The 27368-nt window shown below is 39.2% G+C and overlaps 1 pseudogene; it reads right to left on the reverse strand.

Moving 5' to 3' along the window:
* Window positions 1-9701: 9701 nt before the first annotated feature.
* LOC150040766 (ubiquinol-cytochrome c reductase complex assembly factor 1-like) lies at window positions 9702-27368 on the reverse strand (annotated as a pseudogene).

Below are 27368 nucleotides of genomic sequence, written 5' to 3' on the forward strand. Positions count from 1 at the left end.
TACCCTTCTCCAAATGGTCATTGAACGTGAGTCCTACTGATTGACACATTACATCATCTATATATGTTTCAAAATGTATTACATTACTCATAGCTTATGGGTTTTTTGTGTGTTTTTGTGATTTTGATGTTCTCGAGAAGGCCAGTAATATTCTGAATTCCCAGCCTCCCAAAGTTAACATATTTCAGTATCTGTGCCCACATTTCTGTCTCAGAGTTGTCTTTCTTCCAAGTTCTAGGCTTGAAATCAGAGCCTGAGCACTGTCCTTGAGTTTTCTCAAGGCTAGAACGCTACCACTTGAGCCATATCACCACTTGCAGGTTTTTCTATATATGTGGTAGCAAGGAATCAAACCCCGGTTATTCGTGTATGCTAGGCAAACACTCATTAGGCCAAACTTCCAGCCCATTACAGTTGTCTTTTTATGTTGGTTTTTACAAATTTATTATCACCACTTGCATGCAATCTCTCAGGCATCATTGTGCTGGCTCTCTAAATCACTTGCACACCTAGAAGTGACCCCTTCTTCCAGCCTGGAGTTTTTTCTTTGAATCCACTTTCTAGGAAATCTGGTGGAGTACTTTTTCCAAATTGATTTACAGGATTTTGTTTTCTTTTGTCTGTCCTAGTCTGTGCTAAAGTTTCTGGCTTGATCTGTGTTTCCTTCAATTACTTTCATGATACTGTATATGACCTTGATGGTGTTGTGGTTATTTCTATTTTTTTATATTCTGTGGCCTTTTAGCTATAGTAGTCATCTGTTTTATTCTGCTTTAGTGACATACCCATATTTTTTTAAATTTCATCTTTTTTATTGTAATATATAGAGACATTACAGTTACATTTGCCAGATAGTAGGTGCATTACTTGTCACACATTGATACCCATTCACAAGTTTTTTCCTATTCCCTTCCCCCACCACCTCCCAATCATCGTGTTTTCCCCCTTCCCTCTCCTATTTCAAATAATCAAACGTATATGCAATACACTGGGTGACACAGTCAGGTATAGTAACAATATAAGAATAACCAAAGAGCAACAAAAGAGAAAAGAAATAACATAGTCTTTCAATTTCCTTACGAATGGGACGATGTTATTCTTTCTGATCGCAGCATAGAATTCCATTGTGTATAATTACCACCTCTTCTTGATCCAATTATCTACTGATGGTCATCTGGGTTGGTTCCATAGCTTAGCTATGGTAAATATTGCGGTAATGAACATTATGCCAGTAGCTTTGCTATGTCCTTGTTTCTGGATTTTTGAGTAAATGCCAATTGTGGAATTGCTGGATCACAAGGGAGCTCTATGTTTAGTCTTTTGAGGAAACGACATATTGCCTTCAACTGTGGTTGAATGAGATTACACTCCCACCAACAGTGTAGTAGTGATCCCTCCTGCCCACATCCCTGCCAGCATCTGTTGCTGTCAGATTTCTTGATCATGGTCATTCTAACTGGAGTGAGGTAGAACTTAGAGTTATTTTGGTTTGCATTTCTTTTATGGCCAGAGACGTTGAGCATTTCTTCATGTGTCTATAGTCCATTCTTATTTCTTCTTCAGAGAACCTCCCTTGATTTTTCCCCAATTTCCCTCCCCTCATCCACCCCACATACTGTAAAGTTCCTTCCAACATGTTGCCTTATGATTATGACTGTTACATTGGTTTACTTGATATCCTTTGTCTAATCATTTTGTAGTTCCACTTCCCTTCATTAATTCAAATAAACACATAGACAACACACCGGATACCAAAATCAGATACAGTGACAACAGGGGAAAACAATGAAAGAAAACACAAATAACTTCACATAGTGCATTAGAAACAAGAATCTGATGGTTTATATGATGGTTTTTTGGCATAATCATATGAGTGACTTCTGCATATGTCTGTTTTGTGAGACAGGGTTTTGGGAGCTGGACCAAATGTGTCCTGAACAACTGCCTGAACACCTGCCTCCCATTGACTCTGTTTCTCACCCGATGAAGTGGATTTTTGTAAACGGGACTCATAAACGAAGTTAAAAAAGACTTCCATGGACAAAGAAGTAACTACATGTATTCCACATATCAAAAATGGGGGCTATCAATTAGCTTCATACTATATGGCCTTATGTATCAAGATTTTGCTCTATTGCAGATCTCTGCTAGTAGAGCCCAAGGTTTCTACTGATTATGACGAATGAGGGAAACCATTGAGCCTAAGTTCCTTTGAGTCTGGCTTACTTCACTTAATATGATTTCTTCTAAGTCTTTCCATTTCCTAACAAATGGGGCGATGTCATTCTTTCTGACAGCAGCTAATTGAAAGGACCTCCAGGATATCGAAACAAAAGCCATATAACGAATGATTGTTGTCCTTAATGTACTATGTTGTCTCTCATCTCCTTTGCTGTCCCTTGGTTATCTCATATTGTTATAGTATCTCACTTTGTTATCTGATATATTGAATTTATTTGTATTTGGTTATTTGAAATTTGATGGGGAAGAGCGGGAAAACCAAGACGGGCGGGGGGTGTGGGGGGGGAAATGGGTACCAAGACATGTGAAGGGGTATCAATGTACGTGAATTAATGCACCTTCTATCTGGCAAATATCATGTAACCCTTTTACTAATTACAATAAAAAATGCAAAAAAATGGGGGCTATCATTGAGTGCGTGATTTTTTCCTTATGTCTTATTTCACGTCATATGATTTTTTTACATGTCTTTCCATTTCCTTAAAAAATGTGATGATGTCATCCTGTCTAATGACTACATAGAATTCCATAGTGTATATAACACATTTTCTTGATCCATTCATCTACTGAGGTGTGTCTGGGTTTTTTCCATATCTTTGTGATGACAAATAATGCTGCAATGAATGTGGTGATGCAGATAGCTTTAGTGTGACCCTGTTTGTGGACATTTTTGTAAATGCCCAGGAATGAGATTTCTGGGTCATGGTGGAGCTTTATGTTTAGGTCTTTTTTTGTCTGTGATGGGACTTGAACTCTGTGCTAGGGCCTTGTCCCTGAACTATTCAGTTCAAGGCTACTGCCCTATCCCTTGAGCAACTGTGCCACTTCCGGTTATATGGGGGTTAATTGGACATAATAGTCTCACCTAATTTAGTGCCTGAGCTGGCTTTGAACTTCAGTCCTCAGGTTTCAGCCTCCTGAATAGCTAGGATTACAGGCATGAGCCATGGCACCCAGTTTCCCTGTTTAGCTTTAAAGGAATCTCTATACTGCTTTCCAGAGTGGTTGAAAAATTTACACTCCCTCCAACAGTGTAGTAGCATTCCCTTCTGTCCTCATCCCTGCCAGCATCTGTTGTTATTAGAGTTCTTGATTATGGCCATTCTAAGTGGATTGAGTTGGACTCTCCATGTTGTTAGGCTTTGAATTTCTTTTGCATTTGCTTTATGTGTCCATTGGTCCTTCTTTTTTTCCTATTCAGAAAAGGCTGTCTTTAAACCTTTAACTCACATTTAAATGGGGTTGTAGTTTCTTTGAGAGTTTGTTTTGGGGGGGATTTAAGGTTTTGAATACTAAGTATATTTGAGATGAGAGTCCCATGTTTATTCTATAGCTAGTGAAGCTATTTTCTCAGTCTGTGTGCTTTCTATTTATGGAGATAGGTATGTAGTTTGCCATAGAAAAGCTCTGAAATTTAATATAGGACCATTTTTCCTTTCTTTAATTTGTTGGGTTGCTGGGTCTTTATTAAGAAAAATTCAATATTTGCCATGTAGTGTTTCTCCTGTATATACTGTAATATTTTCAGGATATCTTTTACTTTGAGGTCTTTGATCCATTTGGGATTGATTGTGGTGCAGGCTAATTTATATAACAATCAAACATTGTATTTCTACGAGTGTTTAATTCTGCAAACAACATTTGTGGAAGAGGCTGTCTTCCATCCTCTTTTTTACCTGCTATTTTATGACTGATTTTTGGATAATCAAATTGATGACTGGTTGGCATGTGTTTGTTATATGGGACAGGGATTTGTGAGCTCTTCCAGGTGTGTCCTGAACTGTCCAACCTCCACGCCTGCTTCCAATTCCTGGATCACACGTGTGGGCCTGTTTCTCACCCACTGAAGAGGATGGTGGTAAATCTTACCCTTTTTTTGTTTTTGGTCTTCACTTTGATTTGCAGTAGATGATTTCTTTCCTCACCCATCCTGACCTTTCTGGATAAACATATGTACTTACATTGATGCATGTAAGAATGCATACATGAATCTTTTCATTGGTAGCTATTTTTGTGAGTATGTTAATCCACATAAGGCTGAGGAAGACTTCAAGCATGCATTCAGTTTGGCTTTCCTTAGTGTTCCATTAGTGGTTTCCTGTGCTTTTTTGTTCAGAGACATATACACGGATCATGCCCTCTTCCTTATATGGAATTAACATTATTTCCACTCATTGACACTTACATACTTGGTACTTGCTTAAATATGTATTTCATTACTATTGGGTTGATTTTGGTTTGTGAGTCTGGCTGTTACAGAGAAGGCCAGACTTGTCCTGACCTCTGCTGTCTCCCAAATCTACCACATTTCTATTCCCTGACCACACATGTATCTTATCTCTATGTCTGTGTGGTTTTGTTGTCTTCGTCGTTACCATCATCGTTGTTCTTCTTCTTCTTTCTCCTCATCCTCCTCTTCTTTTTTTTCTTCTCTCCCCAACCCCCTCCTCTTCTTCCTCCTCTTCCTCCCCCTGCTCCCACTCCTCCTCTCATGATCCTTGAACTCTGGGCCTGGGAGTGGTCCCTGAGCTCCTCACTTCACAGCCAGCAATCAACAACTTGAACCACAGCACCACTTTCCGTTAGATGGTAGTTAATTGGAGATAAGAGGCTCATGGATTTTTGTGCCCAGGCTGGCTTTAAACCACTATCCTCAGATCTCAGCCTCCTGAGTACCTAGAATTCCAAAAGTTAGCCACCGGCGCCAGGCTCCAGTTGTCTTTCTTAGGTTGTTCTCTTTTATTTATTATCACCAATTGGATGTAATATCTGAGGACTCATTGTGCTTGCTGTCTCAGTCACATTGCACACTTAAACTTCACCCATGCTTGCAGTCTGGCATTTGTCTTTTAATACAGCTCTAAAGGGAAACTTCTTGAGTTTTTCTGTCCAGATTGTTTGTGCAGAATTTTTTCCTCTTAGTAGAAGTATCCTAGCGTGGGTTAAAGTTTCCTGTTTGTGTTGTGGTTGTTTCTATTCTTTACTTCATGCTGCATATATCCTTTTAGCCATGGGATTTACCTGTGTGTTGACATCCATAGTTAATGATTCATTCTTGTATTTCTTAGTTTCTGTGTCTGTCTCAATGCTCCTCCTTATGTGTCTCTGTATTAATATGTTTCTTATTTACAGTTTTGTTTTGTTTTAATTACTCAACTGTGGTGTTTCTCCCTGCCACAGTCAAAGAAGGAAACCACCAGTGTGTTGTCACTGCCTCCAGGATATGGATGCCACATAGTAGTGAGGACTCACTGAAATGGCTTTTGGTGAGACCTTCTCAATTCTCCTTAAGATCTAGGCTGATGTTTGAGCTCCAGAACATTCTCTATTTTCCCCCAGTCCTGGAGCTTCTACTAAGGTACTGGGCACTGTTCTTGGACACATTTTCCTCATGGCTAGAGCTCTATCACTTGAGCCACAGCAACACTCCTGGCTTTTTCTCTGGATGTGGTTCTGAGGAATTGAACCATAGCTTTGTGCAACCAGTCTAACACTAGACAATGCTTCCAGCCCCTGGACATTCTTTACTTGGTTTCTAATTCCAGTTTTCTTTCCAGCTTAATTTCTATGGGTTGTACTATATCTACATTTGCACAGAAGTTACATGTATGTATACCTCTGTGGCTCATTGTTATTTCAAATTATTTTTTTCCATTCTTGGGTCTTGAAGTCAGGGCCAAAGCAATGTCCTTGGACACTTTCTCCTTTTTTTTCTCAAGGGTGGAGCTCTGCCACTTGAGCCACAACACCATTTCCAGCTTTTTCTGTGTATATGGTATTGAGGAATCAAACCCAGTTTTTTGTGCATGCTAGTTGAGCAATCTACCACTAGGCTATGCTTCTGGCCCCTGAAATTATTTCTTAGTTGCCTATTTGTCCCAGAATTTTTCAAGCATCCTTCCAGCCTGCCTTTTCCTCTTGTTTGATTGTTGGTGTGTGGTGTAGTTTTCCATCCAGTTTGCATCAACCCATCTGACCATTCTCAGGGATTAATTTTCAATATGATTTCTTGGAATTGTTCTATTTGCATCCTTATCTTCAGTTTTATATGACTGAATGTTGACATGACTGTATTAGTGATTAATAGACACGAGGTTTGTCTTGGAAATCAGGGTATTGTGATGTAGGCCAGGTGTGTTCTGAACTGTCCAGCCTCCACACCACACCTGAATCCCAGTACCTTTGGGACTCTATTTCTTCCCCTCTGTGGGGATTTCAAAAAACATTCCTCTTTCTTTTTCTCAGTTTTTGTCTTTACTATGATCATCATTACATGATTTCCTTGGTTTGTCAATCTTGCATTCCACATATGAACCAGGAAGGCTTGAAACATATTTACAGCTTGGCTATTACGTGGTGCCAATTTGTTTTGTGTTGTGCAGCTTTTCTGAAAGTAGTTTGTTTTGTAATTGTTTCACAAACAGTTTTTTTCTTTTATTTTTCTAATGCGTCATGGAGGCTGGGCACTGTCCCTGAGCCCTTCAGTTCAATTCTAGCACCCTACAACTTTGAGCCACAGCACCAATTTCAGTTTTTTTGGTCTTTAATTGTTGATAAGCATCTCATAGTCTTTTGTTCTTAGGCTGGCTTTGAAATGTGATCCTCATATCTCAGTCTCTTGAGTAGCTAGTATTATAGGCATTATAGGCATGATCCATGAGCACTCGGCTAGGGTTTCTTCATATGACTCATTTTAAACCAATTTCCATGATGAAATTTGAAGGGGGAGGGAGGAACAAGGTTAGTCTATTCCCCCTTTGCTCAATTTAAGAAAATCACTGGAGAGATGACCATACTCTTAGAGATAAAGAAAGGGACTGATCCTCAAGAGCCCAGAGCACATACATCAGGACATATTCTGGTAGTTTGGGAGAGGGTAGAAAGCTGGGTACAGGGAAGGTTCTTGGTACAGTGCAACTGAGCCACCAAGAATGTTATTTTCCCTTCCATATCTCATGGAATTGAAGGTGAAGAGAAGAAAAACAGAATGGCCTTCTTCCCATGTTAACTGAGGTTGACAAAGGGCACTGTATACAGTTTTCATTTTCTGAATGTCCCTGGGTTTGAACTCAGGGCCTGGGCACTGTCTCTGAGCTATTGTTGATCAAGGCAAGCAGTCTACCACCTGAGCTACAATGCCATTTACTGCCTTTTCAGTATATGTGGTACTGAGGAATCCAACCCAGGGCTTCATGCACACTAAGAAAGAACTCTATGACTTAGCCATTTGCCAGCCCAGGCCCTTTGTTCTTGAGGTCCTTTAGGATGTGATGAGACCATTGGTCTCCAGAGGCCTCCTGGATCCCAGAGATATGCCTGGCCAGCTCTGCTATGGTCTGATGATGACCCTCCCTGAGAACTGGAGGCCAGAGGAGTGGAGAGCCCTGACCTGTTCTTTCTCTCACTTCCCCTTACCTTTTTAATTCTTTTTTCATATATTTTTATTGTAATTAATAGAAGGGTTATATTATATTCACCAGAGAGAATGTGCATTACTTCACATACATTGATACCCTTTCTCCCCATTTCCCTCTCTCCCACCCCCACCACTCATCTTGTTTTCCCCCTTTCCCTATCCAATTTCAAATAACCAAAGAAGCATTTATGCAATATGTCAGATAACAAATTGTAATACTGTAACAATATGAGATAACCAAGGGACAGCAAAAGATATGAGAGATAACATAGTACATTAAGGACAGCAATCACTCATTATATGGCTTTTGTTTTTATATCCTTGAGGTCCTTTCATTTAGCAACACACTGTATGGCCTTATGTATCTATCTTTTGCTCTATTGTAAATCTCTGCTAGGAGCGTCCAAGGTTTCTAATTATTATGACAAATGATGGAAACCATTGAGCCTATGTTCATTTGAGTCTGTCTTAGTTCACTTAATATGATTTTTTCTAAGTCTTTCCATTTCCTTACAAATGGGGCAATGTTATTCTTTCTGACTGCAGCATAAAATTCCATTGTGTATAAATACCACATCTTGTTGATCCACTCAATATCTGAGGGACATCTAGGTTGGTTGCTTATCTTTGCTATGGTAAATAGTGCTGCAATGAACATCATTGTGCTAGTGGATTTAGTATGGTCTTGTTTCTGGTTGGTTGGGTAAATGCCGAGTAGTGGAATTGCTGTGTCATAGGGGAGCTCTGTGTTTAGTCTTTGAGGAACTGCCATACTGCTTTCCATAGTGGTTGAGCGACTTTGCACTCCCATCAACAGTGTACAAGGAGGAATAAGAGATACACTATGCCTCCTTGGCTCTGGTCAAACTTTCTTAATAAAGACCAAGAAAGACAACAAATCAGAGAAAGGCTAAATAAGTGGGACTGCATTAAACTGCAGAGCTTCTGTAGGGCAAAGGATATAGGTAGTACATTAAATAGGAAGCCTACAGAAACGGAGAAAATCTTCACTAACCATACAAAGGACAAAGGCCTAATATCTAAAATATATCAACGGCTCAATAAATTGAATCACTCCAAAACTAATCTCCAAAGTAACAACCATCCCATTACAAGATGGGCCAAAGACTTAAAGAAGTCTTCTCTGAAGTAGCATTTCACTTCTCTCCTCTCATCGGAGCTCCCAAAAGCCCCTGGATGAAGAAGCACTCTAGCACATAGCATATCATTTCTGTTTCTTTTCATGGCCAGCTTGGCCCATGGCTCCAGGCTGGGGACAGTGTGGGACTACACTGTCTTGATTCTGCAGCATTCCAACTGCTGGACAGTGCAGGCATTTGTAGGAGCCCATCCATCCCTCCTCAGTTGGGAAAAGATGGAAGTCAGTGTGGTGGCTGGAGGGGGAGTGTACTGCCAAGCTCTTGCTTTGGGACTCTTCTCAAAGGAGAGGACCACTTCACCCCACTTTTGGGGTTCTCTCAACACTGCCCCAACAGAGAATCCTCGAGGAAACAGGAAAAAGAAATAACAGCATTTGACAGATGCTGTTCAAAGGTCACTTTGGATGACATTCTGTGTGATCTTTGATCAAAGAGTACTGGTCTCATCAAAGTTCCTCAAAGCCAGGTATACAACTGTCCAGAGTGTCTGTCCCTCAATGACCATCCTCATTTAAGTGGGAATCTTGGGCTTCAGGATTCCCTGTGTACTCTGGTCCTCTAGAGGGCGACAGAGAACCTGCCTGTCAGCTGCAGATCTCTCTCTATGGAATCCAGGTATTGCATCAGTTAACTCACGTCTTCCATCAGCAATTCAACCTGCTAAGGGTCTTTACATTGTTTGTTGATGAAGGCTCTTCAGAGGGCACAAGCCAGCCTTTGGTCATCAGAGAAGATCCTACTTTGTCTGTAATATGAAGCACATTTTTTTTCCACAGGGGCTGGGAGTTTGGCCTAGTGGGGAATGCTTGCCTAGTATACACGAAGACCCAAGTTTGATTACTTGGTACCACATATATAGAAAGAGCCGGAAGTGATACTGTAGCTCAAGTGACCAGGACCTTGACTTCATGCCCCAGGACTGGCAAAAAAAAAATAGAAATGAATCCCAAGGATTCTCGTAGCTGCTCAACATCTTTCCATGTAAAATTCATGATGTAACAGCAGTATTTCCAACTCCAGACTCCTGCTTCATTCTGTCTACATACATCTAGACATGGAGTAGGGTTATGACCAATTATAAATTGAGTGTGGCATTTGACACCCAAGAAAGAAATCCTCCAAGTCAGTGTTTTTCACAAAGCTATTATCCATGCACAGAGCTGGAATCTTAACCTTCTATTTATTGTCCTTTACAGCTGCTGTGAATCTCATGGCTTGTATTGATTTTGTGAAGACTCCAGCCTTTTCTTCCATAGGCTGTGGGAAGTCTTTGATGATATGAAGCTTAACTGGGGTGTGACACTTCGTACTTCTATGTACATCTGTTCCTGGAGACTCTGCTGCTCTACTGCAGGTTAGGAATTGGCTCATCTGGACCCCATGGGAAATGCCAGAGTCCTGCCCCACTGTCCTTGAGTGGGACACACTGGGATCAATCTGCCACACATTGGAACCCACCGGGAGAGGTCAGCCTTGTTTCTTTTTCACCTGGGGACAGAGACTCAAGTGCCACCTGCAATGACACATCAGTGTCAAATGAGCGCCGAAACCAGGTTCTCCTGCAGCTTATACCTGGGTATGGAGATCTGCTTTCCAAGGACTTGGACAAGCAATGCCATGTTTCTCAATCTCCAGTGCATTTTTGTGCCCAGGCACATTGACAGACCATAACCTCCTCCATATGGGGAATTAACATGACTTCTAGTGGTTGACTCAGTTACATCCTTCATACTTGTTTGAATATGTATTTCATTGCATTGTTTTTTTGTGTAGTTGTATATCAGAAGGCCAGCCATTCTATGACCTCTGCAGCCTTCCACATCTACCATGTTTCCATATCTGGATCTCATGTAAGGACCACCTATCTCTCTCACAGTAACCTTTTGATGTTTCTTTAAAAATTTATGATCGCCACTTAGATGTAATCTGTGAGGCTTCATTGTGATTTCTTAGTATAACTAAACTGGAGCCATATTTCCAGCATGAATTTTTTCTTTCAATATACATCTAGAGGGAACCTCCTAAAATTATCTGATCAGGTTGATTGTGGAGCTTAATCTCTTGGTATAGGGATTCCCGTGTGGGCTACAGTTTTCTGTTTGTGTTGTGTTTATTTCTTTTCTTTTATTTCTATTATAAGTGTTCTTTTAATCATGGGATTGACCTGTGCGTTGGCATCCATAGAGAGTGATTGACATTTATATTTCTCAGTTTCAGTGCCTGTTATCGTTGATCTGACTCCCTAGGTGTGTGTATGAACATTGGTGTCTGTATTCATGTATCACTTATTGACAGGTTTGTTTTGTCTTTATTTTTCTGAGCCAAGGTGACTCTCCCTGCCAGAGGCAGAGCAGGAAAGCTCCAGCTGTTGTCACTGCCTCCCTAAACCTGGATGCCACCTAGAGACCACTAGTTTGGACTCACTGAAGTGGCTTGATGTGCGACCTTCTCTGTTCTCCTTTTGGGTGTGTGCTGGGAAGTGAGCTCTAGGACTGTTTTTACTTGATTTCTAAGTCATGTTTTTTTTCCATCTTAATTTCTGTGGTTTGTAATTATACATTTACATATGTACCAACTTTCCCGTATCTATTTCTCTGTGCCTTACTGCTTATTTCACTGAGTTCCTCAGTTACCAATGTATCCCTGGAAGTTTTGAAGCATCCCTCAAGCCTGCCTTTTTGTAATTGTTTGATCGTTTGGAGCTAGTATCGTTTTTCACCCAGTTTGCGTCTCCTAATACTCAGGAACTGATTTCACTATTATTTCTAGGAATTGTTGGGTTTGCATCCTTTGGACATGTTTGTTTTATGAGACAGGACATGGTGAACTCAGGCAATGTGTCCTGAATTGGCCATCCTCTCCACTTTTCTACAGTTTCTGGATTCCACATGTGCACATTTGTTTCTCATCCACTGAAGAGGATTTGGGTACAATCTATTCTTTTCTCCTTTTTGGTCTTCGTTTTCACGTCATTAGATGATATCCTTGTTTTGCTTGCTCACTCATCCTGTGGTTTCTGGATAAATATATGTATTTCAAATATGTATGTATGCATGCATAAATTATTCCATTGAAAATTATTTTATGAGTATGGTACTTCCTGTATCACCCAGAAAGGCTTGAAGTCTTATTGTAGCCTGCCTTTTTCTTCCCTTTTTTGGGGTGTTGTCTTTGATTTATTAATTTACAAGTCAGGACAGTACTCTGGAACTGAGGCTGCCATAGTATTTTGAATGTTGTTCAGGAACGCCTGAACCTGTTACTTTTTTCTGTTCCTGGTGTTTGAACTGAGGGCCTGGGCACTGTCCCTGAGATGTCTTAAGGCCCTCTACCTGGGCCAAAACACCACTTTTGCATTTTTCTGTGCATGTGGTACCAAAGAATCAAACCCAGGACTTCATGCATGCTAGGCAAGCACTGTACTGCTAGCCCATATAGCAGGCCCCAGGCTAGAGTTTCTTTTTCTTCTCTTCTCTTCTCTTTTTCTCTTCTCTTCTCTTCTTTTGCCTTTTTCTAATCTGGAGCTTGATGGCTCATGGGCCTGGGCACTGTTCTTGAACATATTTTACTCAAAGCTATCACTCTGCCATTGATCCAGAGTGCCACATTCAGCTTTTTCTATGTATTTGGTTATCGAGGAATTGAACCTAGGGCTTTGTGCATCCTAGGCAAGCACTCTACCAGTAGTTCACACTCTCAGCCCTCAGCCTGGTGTTTTCTTAGTCTTCAATTACTGGGGTTCTGTGTGTTTTTGCACCCAGTAAATTCACAAATCATACCCTTCAGTACATGAGCAAGGAACATAAGTTCCACACATTCGCACTTTTACATCCTTCATACCTGTTTAAAAGAAGTATTTCATGGGGCCATGAGTTTGGTCTAGTGATTGGTTGAGTGCCTGCCTTGTATCCAGAAAGTTCCGGATTCAATTCTTCAGTTGCACATTCATAGAAAATCCCGGAAGTGGTTCTGTGGCTCAAGTGGTAGAGTTACAGCCTTAAGAAGCCCAAGAACAATCCTCCCGCCCTGAGTTGAAGCCCCAGGAAAAATGTATTTAATTTTTTAGGGCTTTTTGTTTTGTGCCTGGCTGGTCTACGGCCAGCAATGTCCTGCCCTCTGCAGCCTCCAGGTCTACCACATTCAGTATCTGCACTGCACATTTGTTCACACTTTCTGTCTCACAGATGTTTTTATAGAACTATCACAGGGTGGGCTAAAGTTTCCTGTTTGTGTTGTAGGTATTTCAATTATATTCATCCTGTGTGTATCTTTTCTGTCATGGGATTGACCAACACACATATTGGCATCCATAGTTAGTGATTCATTTTTACATTCCCCAATTTCTATGCCTGTATCAGCGATGAGACTTTCCCCTGTGTGTGTATGTACAAAGGTCTCTGTCTGTGTTCATGTATTTATATTGACATTTTTTGTCTTTCTTTTCTGAGCCAAGGCAATCCACTTAGGAATAGTCAGATTAGGAAACCTCCAGTCTGTTGTCACTGCCTCCCAGGTCCCTCGGTGCCATCTAGAGGTCACTAGTATGGACTCACTGAAGTGGTTTGTGGTGAGTCCTTCTCAATTCTCCTTTTGAGTCTGTGCTGGGATATGAACACCAGTACCAACTTTCCGTCCACATATCTCCCCTCCTCAGGAACTGAGTTTCAATATTTCTTGGAATTGTTTCAATTTATTCCTTACCTACATTGTTTCAGCCATTCTGGTGTTATTTACTTTTTGAGCTATCAAATTTCTGGAGGTTTATTAGAGAAGGGCTCATTTAGGACAGATATAAATATTAGTACTGCATCGTGATTTACATTCTTACAGAATCATGATTATTTCTAAATTAATTTAGGTCTATAGAAATGAAATACATTTGTATAATGATTCCTGCGTTCTAGAACAATGGTAAATTTGAATTGATTCTTTCTTTTGGAAGACTTATAACTTAGGGAGAGATTGAGGGTAGGGGTGTTATTTTTCTAAAGATATTGCACTCTAGATTATACCTGTTTACCTGGCACCCTTCTACATAGAAGTGTATAGTTATTATAAAAAATTACAGCAGACTTTTAAGTAAATTTTGTGCACTTTTATACATCTAGTGGTTTGGAGAGAAATTAGAGAATTCCTCAAAGACTGTGAATGCTTGTGTAGCATATGTTAGGCTCTGAGTTCCAACCCCAGAACTGCAAGAAAAGCATAAGGAAAGACCTAGATGTAGCTGTAATAATCTGTTTTTCTAGAGTTGGGAATGTATCACAGTCTTTTCTTTCTTTTTTTAGATCTTGGTCTGGCATGTAATAACTTCTTTTTTTTTTCTTTTGCAGATATATTTTTATTGTAATTAATAGAAGGGTTTCATGTCTTGGTCCCCATGTCATAGTCTTTTCTATCCAGGACCTAAGTGATTTGATTCTGTGGGCTTTGATAATCTGTGGGGTACTAGATTCATGCTTCAATTCTCTGTTTTGTTTTCTTTTAAACTGTAATGTTATTGTCACTATGATGTACAGATGGGTGACAGGCATACAAATCAGGCAGTGAATACTTCTCTTCTCCACTTCTGCCACATTTTTTTTACTTTCCACTTCTCAACAACCCCACATGCTGTAAACTTCTTTCCAACATACTTCCTTGTGGAGGTGACTGTTATATTGGTTCAAATGATATCCTTTGTCTCAGCATTTTGTTGTTTCCTTTCCCTTTCCCTAATTCAAATAAACCTACGTACAGTACACCAGATAGCAACATGAGATGACAACAGGTGATAATTCATAGGAGGAAATGAAAAAAGAACTAACTAAAATAACTACACACAGTACATGAAAACAACCCTCTTTACTTTTCTGTTTTCTTCCACACTCTGATGTCTTCTATATGATTTCCTTGGTTTGCTTCCTCACTTGTCCTGCGGTTTCTAGAGAAACATGTATATTTTTCTTGCCAGATATGGGGCTTGGACTCAGGGCCTGAGCCCAATCTTTGAGATTTCCTCAAGGCTGGTGCTCTACCACTTGAGCCACAGTGCCACTTCTGGCTTTCTCTGTGTATGTGGTAGTGAGGAATCCAACCCAGGGCTTCATGCATCCTAGTCAAGTGCTCTATGACTAGGCCATTCTCCCGGCCTCAAAGGTATGTACTTTTATTGAGGAGTATAAATATACATATATATATGAATCTTTTAATCCATATTTGTTTATGAATATGGTACTCACAATAGGACCTATAAAAGCAAGAACCATTTTAGCCTCCCTGCTTTTCCTTACTGTTCATTTAGTGGAGTCCAGTGCATTTTTGTATCCAGACAAATTCAGATCTTGAGGAAGGAACGTGAATTATATTCATTGGCACACTTATGTCCTTCATACATGTTTAGATTTGTATTTCATTACTTATTATTTCTTAGGGAACTAGTTTTGTCAGTCTGGCTGTTCTAGATATGGCCAGAAATGTTCTGAGCTCACCTCCCTCACGTCTACCAGGTTTCAGTATCTGAGTCACATATTTGGACCCACCTTTCTGTCTTATAGTTGTCTTACTTGTCCTTTTCATTTATTTATTTTTTGCCAGTCCTGGGGTCTGAAGTCATGGCCGAGGCAATGTCCTTGAGCTTTGTCAAGACCAGCATACTACCAGTTGAATCACAGCACCACTGCTGTCCTTTTCTCTACATGTGGTATCAAGGAATGTATTCCAGTTCTTAATGCATGCTAGGGAAGCAATATACCACTAGGAAACAGTACTGACCGAGAGTTATCTGTTTTATATTGATTTTTATTTTTTGTTATCACCGCTTGGATATAATTTCTGAGGCCTAACTGTGCTTGTGATCTTAGTCAGATTGCACACCTCAAATTGACCAGTGTTTTCCAGCCAGGCTTTTTTCTATCAGTACACTTCTATAGGGAATCTCATTGAGGTTTTTGCAGAGGTTGATTGAGCAGGATTTTCTGTTTTTATTTAGTAGAAGTATCCTACTATGGGCTACAATTTGCTATTTGTGTTGTGGTTATTTCTATTCTTTTATTTATCCTGAATGTGTTCTTTTCGCTATGGTGTTTTCCTGTGTGTAGAAATCCCTAGTAAGTGATTCATGTTTGTATTCCTTAGTTTCTATGTATGTATCATGGATCAGACTCCACTCTGGGTATGTATGTACATGTATTTCTGTGTTCATGTATGACTTCTTGACATTTTGTTTTGTCTTCATATTCTGAGACAAAGTGACCCTCTCAGAAACAGTCAGAGCAGGAAACCACCAGCCTGTTTCCACTGCCTCCCCCGACCTGGATACCACCTAAGTGCCGCCAGTGGGGATTCACTGGAGTGGCTTGGGGTGAATCTTTTGCAGTTCTCCTTTTCATTGTAGGCTGTATTGCTATTTCATGTTTTCTTTCCTAATTAATTTCTGTTGTTTGTTTTTCTATGTCTATATGTCTACCAACCTTTCAGGTATCTATTCCTCTATAGATCATTATTGATTTCAAAGAATTTCTAAGTTACTTATTTGTCCCCAGAAGATTTTTTTTGCCAGTCCTGGCCTTGAACTCAACAACTGGGCAATATCCTTGGACACTTTTTGCTTAATTTTAGTGCTCTACCACTTGAGCCACAGTGCTTGTTCTTTGTATGTGGTACTGAGTAATCAAATCTAGGCTTCATGCATGCTAAATGAGCACTCTATGAATAGGCTGTGCTCCTGGCCCCTGGATGTCTTTTTTTTTTCTGTACTCCATTTTATGGCCATAGTAATGAACATAGGGGTTGTAGTTACATTTGTGAAGAAGTAAGCACATTTTTTGTTGAACTGTGTTAGGAACATGCCTTGCTTTTATTTCCCCCAATTTCGTTCCTCCCAGGTCCTTCCAAGTTGTAGCGTTTACTTTCAACCTATTATCCTGTCTTGTGTGTATTGTTGTTATATTTGTTCACATTTTGAGTTTTTCTCAGCATTTTGTTTTTTCCATTCCCTTTCCTAATTTAAATAAACATCTATACAATAAACTTGGGACAAAAATACTATACAGTGACAACAGGGGATAAATCATAGGGGAAACCAACAGAGAAGGAAAATAACGGCATAGTACATTAAAAACAACAACTATGAGCACAAAGTTTGGTTGCCATATCCTGGAATCTATTTTTATTTTGTCATCTTATATGGTGATCCTCTGCTAAGAAAATTCTAGACATGTACTAGTTATTACAAATGACGGCCACATTTGAGTCTATGATTCTTTGATTCCGGGTTACTTCATATGATTTCTCCAAATCTTTCTATTTCCTTACGAATGGAGCGATGTCGTTCTTTCTGATGACAGCATAGTGTTATGTACCACATTTTCTTGAACCATTCATCCACTGAGGTAGATCTGGGATTGTTACATGTGTTAGTTATGCTAAATAATACTGCAGTGAACATGATTGTTCTGGTAGCTTTAGTGTGACCTTATTTATAGGCATTTGGGTAAATGTCCAAAGTGGGATTGCTGGCTCAGAGGGCAGCTCTATGTTTCATCTTTTGAGGAACCTACATATTGCTTTCCAGAGTTGTTAAAGAAGTTTACACTCCCTTTATCATTGTATTAGCCTTCCCTTCTGTCCTCATCCCTGCCAGCATCTGTTTCTCTTAGATTTCTTGATAAGGGTCTTTCTAAGTGGGGTTAGGTGGAATGTCAAAGTTGTTTTGATTCACATTTCTAATATGACAAGAAATGTTGAGCATTGCTTCATGTGTCTATTTGCTATTCCTTTTTTCTTCTTTAGATAAGTCTGTCTTAAAGTCTTTAGCTCACTTTCTATTGTGTCTTTGAGGGTTTGTTTTGGGGGAATATAATTTTTTGAATTCTATGTGTACTTGAGATATGAGGCCCATGTCGGTTGTATCATTAGTGAAGGTATTCTCCCAGTCTGTGTGCTTTGTATTTATGTTCTACTTATGTACTTTGCCATGCAGAAGCTCTGAAGTTTAATGCAGTTCAATTTGTCCAACTTTTGTTTGATTTGTTGTGTTTCCGGGTCTTTATTAAGAATATGTCCATATGTGCCAAGGAGCCCTAGTGCTTCTATGTTTTCCAGGAATATTTTCAGGGTACCTGTTTTACCTTGAGGTCTTTGATCCATTTGAAATTGATTCTGGTGGAAGGTGATATATAAAGATCTTGCATTATATTTCTACATGTATTTATCCAGTTCTGCCAACAATATTTATGGATTAGGTTGTCTTTCTTCCATCCTATTTTGTACCTTCTATTTTATATGACTGATTATTTCATGATGGAATGGGGGACTGATAGACATTTTATTTGTATTGTGAGACAGTATATTGAGAGGTGGGACATGAGTGTCTTGAACTGTCTGGCCTCACTCCTACCTCCTATTACCTGAATCACTTATGTGGGTCTCCCTTTTTTACGAAAAGAAGAGCATGTTGGTAAATGGTATTTATTTCTGGTTTTGGTCTTCGCTTTGATTTTCACTAGGTGGTTTCCTTTTTTTGCTTGCTCACTTATCCCACGTTTTTGAATAAACATATATATATTTTTATAGATGCAAATATGCATGCATGCAGGAATCTTTTCATTGCCTGTTATTTTTTTTTAATTTGGACAATCCTGCCTTGAACTCAAGGCCTGAGCACACCGTCTTTGTGCTTTCTCAAAACTACAGCTCTACCTCTATAGCCACAGTAGCACTTTTGGCTTTTTCTGTACCTGTGGTACCAAAGAATTAAACCCAGATATTTGTGCATGCTAGGCAAGCACTCTACCTCTATGCCAAATCTCGGCATCTTATTGGTAGCTGTTTTTATGAATATGTTACTCCATATATGGCCCAGAAAGATGTAAAGCATGTATTCAGCTTGGCTTTACTTAGTGTTGTATTAGTGGTGTCCTGGGCTTATTTCTGCAGAGATGTATGCATGGATCATACCCTCTTCCTTATGTGGAATTAACATGAGTTCTATTCATTGATACACTTACATACTCGGTATGATTTTAATATGTATTTTGTTAGTATTGTCTTGCTTTTCATTTTGTGGGTCTTGCTGTTTTAGAGAAGGCCAAACATGCCCTGACATCTGATCCCTTCCAAATCTACTATCTTTCATTACCTAGATCACATGTATGGACCCAGGTTTCTGTCACACTATTGTCTTTCTTGTGTAGATATTTTTTATTTATCATTGCCACTTGGATGTAATCTCTAAGGCCTCAATGTGCTTGCTGTCTCAGTCACATAGCAGACCTAGACATGACCTGTTCTTCCAGGCTGGCTTTTTTCATTTGTAATCATTTTAGAAGGGATATACTGGTACATATGAGGTTGTGCTTGAGGATTACAATTTTTTGCTATTCTTCAAATCCTGGCCTCTTTTGGTCTCACTGTATATATGTCATGAGTCCTGTTTACTTTACCATGTCTCCTTGAGTTTTAAATCAAACACCCACTTATCAGGAGACCATACACTGTTTATCTCTCTGATGTTGACTTCACTCACTCGGTATGATCTGTTCTCGTTCCATCCATTTCTCTGCAAATACTGTTATTTTATCCTTTTTGATGGCTGGGTATGATTCCTTTGTATATAGGTACCACATTTTTTGAATCCATTCATCTGTAGTGGTACTCTCTGGGTTATTTTGATCTCTTGGCTATTGCATACAGTTTAGCATTGCATAGGATAGCACATAAATATGTACTTTATTACTTATGGAGTTTGTTTGGTTTTGTAAGTCTGGCTATTCTCCAGAAGGCCAGCAATGTGCTGACCTCTGCAGGCTCCCATATCTCCTCCTTGCAGTGTCTAGATCACACTTGGGAACCCAGCTTTCTGTCTCACAGTTCTCCTTTAGATGATGTTTTTTTTTCTTTTTATATATTTCCAATACCTCCATGTAATGTTTGTGACCTCATTGTGATTGCTATCTCATTCTCTTTCCACACCTAGACTTGACCTGTGCTTCCAGCCTTTTTTCCATCTGATATACTTACAGAGGGAATCTACTGAAATTTTCTGCCTAGGGTGATTGTATATTTTTTCTGATCTTTTAAGCAGGACCCCAGTGTGGGTTAAAGTTTTGTATTTGTGTCGTGTTTATTGCTACTATTCTCTTTATACTGTATGTCTCCATTTAATCATGAGATTTCTAAGTGTGTGGTAGCCTTAGTTAATGCTTCATGTTTGTATTGCTTAGTTTCTATGTATGTATCCGTGATCTGCCTTATCCCTTTGTGTGTATGCACATGTGTTTGTGTATTCATGTGGTTCTTATTCACATATATTCACATTTCTCTATTCTTAGGAAAAGAGTTTCAATATTATTTCTTGGAATTGCTGCATTTACATCTTTACCCACACTCTTATAGGACTCATTGTTTGCCTGACCATATGAGTGACTGATGGAAATGTTTGCTAAGTGACAGAGGGTATTTGGAGTTTGGCCACGTGTTTCCAGAATTGCCCAGCTGCCACACCTACCTCCGTTTACCTGCATCACATATATGGGCCTCGCTATCGTACCCACTACAGAGATTTTATTATGCCCCATTCACATTTCTTTTTTGGTCTTCACTTTGTTTTATAATAGATGATTTGTTTTGATTGTTTGTTCACTGACCCTGTGATGTCTGGATCAAAGTATGTGGTTTCATTGATGAATATTTGCTTGCATGAATCTTTCCATCTGTAATTGTTTTATGAATATTGTTCTGCTTATATGGCCCAGAAGGCTTGATGCATTTATGCAGTTTGGGGTGTCTTTAGTGTTCAATGAGTGGTGTCTAGTGTGGTGTTTGTGTTTAGACACATTCACCAATCATACCCTTCTCCACATTGGGAATTCACATGAGCTCTACTCATTCATACGATTTCATCCTTCATATCTGTTCGAATATGCATTTCATTACTTATGGGGTTGTTTCTGTTTATGAGTCTTGATATTGTACATCAGGCCAGTCACGTTCTGACCTCAGCAGCATCCCACATCTACCAACTTTCAGTATCTGGATCACACGTATAGAACCATATTTCTGTCACAGTTGGCTTTTTATGTTGCTTTTTTGTTTTTATTTATTATGGCCACTTAAATATAATTTCTGAAACATCATTATTCTTGCTCTCTCATCAGATTGCACAACTTTACCTGACCAATTGTTCTAGACTGTTTTTCTTCTTTCTGTATGCTTGTAGAGGGAATGTCCTTGAGTTTTGTGCTCAGGTTGATAGTGAAAGATTTTCTCTTTCGAGTGGACACATCCCAGTGTGGGCTAAAGTTTCCTGCTCCTGATGTTGTTACCTGAATTCTTTTCCTCATAGTGTATGTGTCCTTTTGTCCATGGAATTTACCTGTGTTGGCATCCGTATTGATTCATTTTGTATTTCTTAGTTTCTATGTAAGTACTATCATTCTGTGTGTTCATATGGTTTTATGTACATGGGTTTCTGTATAAATGTATTTTTTATTTTTTTTCCAAAGATTTCTTCATGGAGATTAAGAAATTAAGTATATTTCACAATACTGTGCTCTAGTTATACATAGTAAATTAACAAACAGGTTTTAGTATTCACTGTTATGCACATTATCATTCTAAACCAAAAAGGTTATAATTGATAAAAGGTACAAAATCCTCAAGTTCTACCCAGACAAAATTTTAACTCTTCAAACATTAACAAGAAAACTATATCCTCCATCTTAGGTGATGTTTACATTTCTTTCCTTTTGCTTAGTATTAGATCTTCCCTGTTTCTCTCTCCTTCTCTTCCACCCATCTCTGCCCTGGAAGTTGCTTAGTGCACTTTCATCAATGTCTCGTGCAGTTGATGGATCTACCTTCTGTACTTTTTCGCCTGCTTTCCACTGTTTCGGTGTCCTCCTTACTTCATATATGAGGTAAAGAATACAGAATCATCTAAACAGTATATGACAAAGTAAGAAGAGGTCCTTGTCATCTACCTGGGGTTCTTTTCAGTACGTGTATTATTTTATGGACATATGAAGAGATCCTTAGATATTACAATTTGTTGCTTTACTCCTAATATTGTTTCTTTGGGCCTCACTGTATATGGGTATCTGGGGTCCTGTTTGCTTTGTCAGGTGTCCTTGCATTTTAAATGTCACCACATATCAGTGGGACACTAGGTGTGGTTTGCCTCTCTGGTCTTGTCTTATCTCTCTAATCCTGACTTATTCAAGTTCCATCCATTTCCCGAGAATCCCTACATTTTATCTTTTGTGATAGTTGTGCAAACTCCATTGCATATAGGTACCACATTCTTTTAATCCATTCATCTGTCCCAGGGCCTCTGGGTTGTTTCCATACCTTGTCTATTGTTTTCCATGCAGGAATCAACATGGAAGTGCAGGCGTCTGTGCTGTGTCCTGGTTCCTGTTGCTCAGAGTGGATGTCTAGAAGTGGTATGTCTGAGTCATAAGGTATGTCTATATTTAGTTTGATGAGGAATCTCCAGAGTGCTTTCCAGAATGATTGTATTTGTTTATGTTCCCACCAGCAGTTTAATAGAGTACTTTTCTCTTTGTATCTACACCAGCATTTGTTGTTGGCTGCATTCAGAATATTGGCCACTGTGACTGGGGTAAAGTGGTGTTTCAGGGTGGTTTTTATTTTCCTGTTCTTTACAGCCAGGGATGATGTACACTTCCTCATGTATTTCTATAGTATTTTTACATCTTCTTCTGAGAAGTCTCTCGTTCGCATTTTGGCCCATGTAGTACTTGGTTTATTCACTTTGAAGGGGATTCATTTCTTGAGCTCCCTGTATATAATAGATATTAGGACTGGTCTGTGTATTACTGGTAACAATTTTCCCAATTGGGTGGCTGACTTTCTAATTTAGTAGCTATGTCTTTTTACTTTTTTGCCAGTGCTGGGCTTGTGCCCAGGGCCTGAGCACTCTCCTTGGACTTTTTCAAGGCTAGAGCTCTACTACTTGAGCCTCAGCACCACTTCCAGCTTTTTTATATGTACGTGTACCGAGGAATTGAAACCAAGTCTTTGTGCATGCTAGGCAAGCACTCTACCACTAGGCCAAATTCCCGGCCCCTGATTTTCTAATTTAAGCATTCCCAGTTGTCAAATCACTCTCCAGTATGTTGTAAACCTGGGACTTTGTTCAGCAAGTTCCTTTCTTCGCCGATATGTTCTAGTGTCTCTCCTACTCTGTCTTGCAGGAGTTTCAGAATTTCAGGTCTGTGGTTTAGGTCTTTATTCTGTTTGGAGTGGATGTTAGTATATGGTGACAAGCAAGGATCCACTTTAATTTTCTGCATATGGCTGCCCAGTTTCGCCAGCACAAATGGTTGAAGATGTTATGTGTATTTCACTGTACATGTCGAGTTCTTTGTTGAATTTCAACTGACTGTAAGTATGTGGCATGATTTCTCCATCTTCTGGTCTTTTATATTAATGTTTGGGTCTATTTTTGTGCCAGTAACATGCTACTTTTAATATCATGGCTCTATAGTAGAGCATGAAATCTTGTATTATGATACTGCCTCCATGGCTTCTTCCTCTCTGATTTTTTTGTTGGTTTATTTGTTTGTTTTTGGTCAGATGTAGTGCTTGAACTCTGCTGGACACTCTCCCTGAACACTTATGTTCATGGGTAGCACTTTACCTGTTTGAGGGGCAGTGCCATTTCTGGTTTTCTAGTGGCTAAATGGAGATATGAATCTCAGGGACTTTCATGCCCTGGTTGACTTGGAACTGTGATCCTCACATCTCAGCATCCTGAGTAGTCAGCTATACAGTTATGAGCCACGGGCACCTGGCTCAACAGTGCTTCTTTTGCAAAGAATTGCTTTGGTTCTACCTATCCATAAACATGGAAGGTCTTTTCATTTCCTGGTTTGGATTTACCTCATTTGCATAATGATTTATTTTGGTATATGTATCATCTAACTCATCCATGAACATGCATGTACATGTGTTATATATATACGTGCCTGTTTTTTCATCATTTCTGAGCCGAGGTTTTCCTCCCTACCTTAGTCAGTGCAAAAACTTTCCAGCCTCTTGCACTGTTAACCAGGAAATGCATGAGACTAGGTGCTCTCCTATGGAACTAACTGAAGTGACTGTAGATAATCATTTTTAATTGATGTGTGATTATGGAATTGCAGTCCATTTTTGGGCCTAGCAGAATTCAAATTTCGAATTGGTTTTCCTTCTCTAATTAATTTCTTTGGTTTGTACTTGTACATATACTTATATATCGGCCTTTCACTAATCTATGTCACTGTGGCCCATTGTTTCACAGAAATTCTTAGTTACCTATTTGTCCCTTGAAGTTGTGAAGCATCTTTCTAGTCTGCCTTGTTAGTTGTTTGATTGTTGCTGTCTAGTTTGCCACCCAGTTTGCATCCACACATCTCCCCTTCTCAGGAACTGAGTTTCAATAGTGTCCTGAACTGTCCAGCATCCAGACCTGCCTCCCTTTACCTGGATCATACATGTGGGCCTCTGTTTCTTTTTTCATATATTTTATACTAATTAATAGAAGGGTTACATTATATTCACCAGATAGAATGTGGTTTACTTCACATACATTGATAACCTTTCTCATGTCTTAGTCCCCATTTCCCTCCCACCACCACTGCCCCTCATATTGTTTTCTCTCCTTCCCTATCCTATTTCAAATAACCAAAAAAACATATATAGAATATATCAGATAACAAGGTAAAATACTCTAACAATATGAGATAACCAAGGGACAGCAAAAGAGATGAGAGATAACTTAGTACATTAAGGACAACAATCACTCATTATATAGCTTTTGTTCTATACCCTGGATGTCCTTCATTTAACATCATACTATATGGCCTTACGTTGTTCTATTGTAAATCATTGCTTGGAGAGCCCAAGGTTTCTACTGATTATGTCAAATGAGGGAAACCATTAAAGCCTATGTTCCTTTGAGTCTGGCTTACTTTACTTAATATGATTTTTTTCCAAGTCTTTCCATTTCCTTATCAACGGGGCAATGTCGTTCTTTCTGACAGCAGCATAGAATTCCATTGTGGATAAATAACACATCTTGTTGATCCAATAATCAACTGTGGGGAATCTGGGTTGGTCCTATATCTTTGCTATGGTAAATCGCAATGAACATCATTGTGCTAGTGGATTTAGAATATCCTTGCTTCTGGACGAGTGCGTAATTGCCAAGTAGTGGAATTGTTCTGTTATAGGGGATTGTTCTGTTTTTGGTCTCACTGGGATATGGGGGAATTGTTCTGTTTTCGTTCTCACTGGGATATGTACTATATGATTTCTGATTTCCTTGCTGATTCATCCTATGGTTTCTGGGTAAACATATATAATTTTATTGATTTACACATATGTGAAGGAATTTTCCAAAAATAGTCTTATGAATATGACCCAGGAAGTCTTGAAACGTTAACTCTTCCTGGTGTTTTCTTAGTGTTCAATTAATTGTGTCCAGTGAATTTTTGTGCTCCTATACATTGCTGGGTCATACCATTCTCCACATGGGCAATGGACATGAGTTCTACTCACTGATACACTGACATCCTTTAGACCTGTTTAAAAATGCGTTTCATTACCTATGGTTTATTTAGACTGTGTGAATTTGGTTTGTCACTAGAAGACCAGCTATGTCTTGATTTCTGCAGCCTTCCACATCTACCAGTATCTGGATCACACATATGGACACAAGTTTTTGTCTCACAGTTGGCTTTTTACATTATTTTTTACTTTTCATTATCACCACTTGGATGTAATCTTGGAGTCCTCATTGTGGTTGCCATCACAGTCACTTGGCCCATCTATACTTGTCCAGTGCTTCCAGCCTGGATTTTGTCTTAATTTTCTGCCTAGCTTGTTGTGCAGGATTTTCTCTTCTTTGTAGAAAGATCCCTGTGTAAGTCAATGTTTCCTGTTTGTGTTGTGTTAATCCTATTCTTTGTGTCATACAAGAAACTCTGTCAATCTACTTGTTTTCCTTAATTTCTTTGTGTGAAGAATGATATAATCTTATTTTGGAGACTGTTCCATGGGTTGCTGAGAAGAATATATTGTGTCGTTTTGTAATGGAAAACTCTGTAGATCTGTTGTCCACTTGCGTCATGGTGTCATTTCGTTCCCTCATGTAACTCCATGTGGCTCATGTTTTGTTTCAAAAAATGATTGACTTACCTGTTTTTCCTGGGAAGTCTTGAAGCATCCTTCCAGTCTGCCTTTTCTTTGTTTGACTGACTGTGTGGAGGATAGTTTTTCACATCATTTGCATCCACAAATCTCCCCATCTGCATATACAAAGTTGAATTGCTATTTCTTGAAATTGTCCAATTTGATCCTTTCCTACAGTTTTATATGACTGATTGTTTTGGAAGACCTTCCGAGTCACTGATGGCCATGTTGTTTGTTTTGTGAGAAAGGGTATTGCTACATCTGGCAACTGTGTTCTGAATGCTCCACCCTCCTCACTTGCCTCCTATTATATACAACAACCATTTGGGACTCTGTTTCTCCTATACTGAAGAGGATTTTGGTAAGCCCATTTAGTTTTCAATGTTTTGTCTTCCCAGTGATTTCCAAGAGTTGATTATGTTGGATGCCTCATGCCTTATCCTGTGATTTCTTGATAAACGTATATATTTTATTGATGTATATATGCATGAATGAATATTTCCATCAGTCGCTATTTTACAAAGATGATACTCCGTATTATGATCCAGAAAGGAGGAAGCATTATTGCAGCCTGACTTTTAATTAGTGTTGGATGAGGCGTGTCCAGTGTGGTTTTGTGTGCAGACACATTCACAGATCAACCATTCTACACAAGAGCAATGGATATGTGTTCAACTCATTGACACATTTACATTGTTTATACATATTTAAACATGCATTTCATTACTTGTGTTATTTTTAAAAATTTTGTTACTTTTGCAGTTCTACATAAGGCCAGAAATGTCGTGACATCTACAGCCTGCCACATCTCCCACATTTCAGTATCTGGGTCACAATTATGGCCCACTTTAATGTCTCACATTTGTCTCTTTAATTGCACATTTTAATTTCTATTTCCAGTTATGTGTATAATGTTTGCTACCTTTGTCATTTTGCACATTTGGAGTTCACCTGTGGTTCCATTCTGGTTATTTTTTTTAGTATGGTTCTAGTGGGAATGTCCTGGAATTTTTTGCCCCGGTTGGTTGTGCAGGATATTCTGTTATAAATAGAAGGCTTCTAGTATGAGGTAGAATTTCCTGTTTCTGTTATGGTTCTTTCTATTCTTTTCTTCATATTGTATGTGTCCTTTTAGTCATGGGATTTAACTGTGTGTTGACATCCATAGTTAGTGATTCATTTTTTTATTTCTTAGTTTGTATGTCTGTATCATCGATCTGACTCCTTCCCGAATGTGTATGAACATATATCTCTGTATCCATGTTTTCTATTCACAGGTTTGTTTCGTCTTTCTTTGATTCAAGGTGACCCTCCCTGACACAGAGCAGGAAACCCACCAGCATGGTGTCTGTCTCCTCGGACTTGGACGCCAT

This window comes from Megascapheus bottae, chromosome X (assembly GCF_031878675.1).
Source record: "Megascapheus bottae isolate mThoBot1 chromosome X, mThoBot2.hap1, whole genome shotgun sequence".
In the NCBI taxonomy this organism is placed as follows: Eukaryota; Metazoa; Chordata; class Mammalia; order Rodentia; family Geomyidae; genus Megascapheus; species Megascapheus bottae.